This window comes from Myotis lucifugus, unplaced genomic scaffold (assembly GCF_000147115.1).
Source record: "Myotis lucifugus unplaced genomic scaffold, Myoluc2.0 scaffold_1, whole genome shotgun sequence".
NCBI classification, from domain to species: Eukaryota; Metazoa; Chordata; class Mammalia; order Chiroptera; family Vespertilionidae; genus Myotis; species Myotis lucifugus.
Genome location: NW_005871049.1, coordinates 24410170 through 24410649, shown reverse-complemented (window position 1 = coordinate 24410649; position 480 = coordinate 24410170).

Genomic DNA, 480 nt, shown 5'->3' with positions numbered 1-480 from the left:
ACCTAGACTTTTCCCTTCCTCATTCCAAAAAGGTGCAAGATAGAGCAACGTTCTGTTTTGGTCTTATTTCTATTTTTTCAAACAAAAAGAAAACCTGGGGCCTTGCAGCTTTTGCTCGGGGAGCCTAAGCTCTTAGAGACACCATCGAACCCCCAGATCAGCTCAAGACTCTTCCGAGTTCACTTCACCGGCCTGGGTCAGAACCGGCAGAAATCTTCCTGTTCAGCAACTTAACTTGTCCTCGGCGGGGGAACCAGAGGCCAGGGTAACGGGGTGCCATCCGGGGTGCCAGAAGCTTTCTCCCGGGGGGGTGGGCCCAAACAGCAAGGTAGGGGGTGGGATGCTCCGCCCCTGGCTTCGGGAGAGGGCGGCGTGGATCAGGCGCCCCTGGAGCAGGGTCTTGGGGGGTCGGCCGGAACCGTCACGTGGTTCCAGAGGCACCTCTAAATCCCCCGCGCTCCCCCACTCGCATCCTCCCCA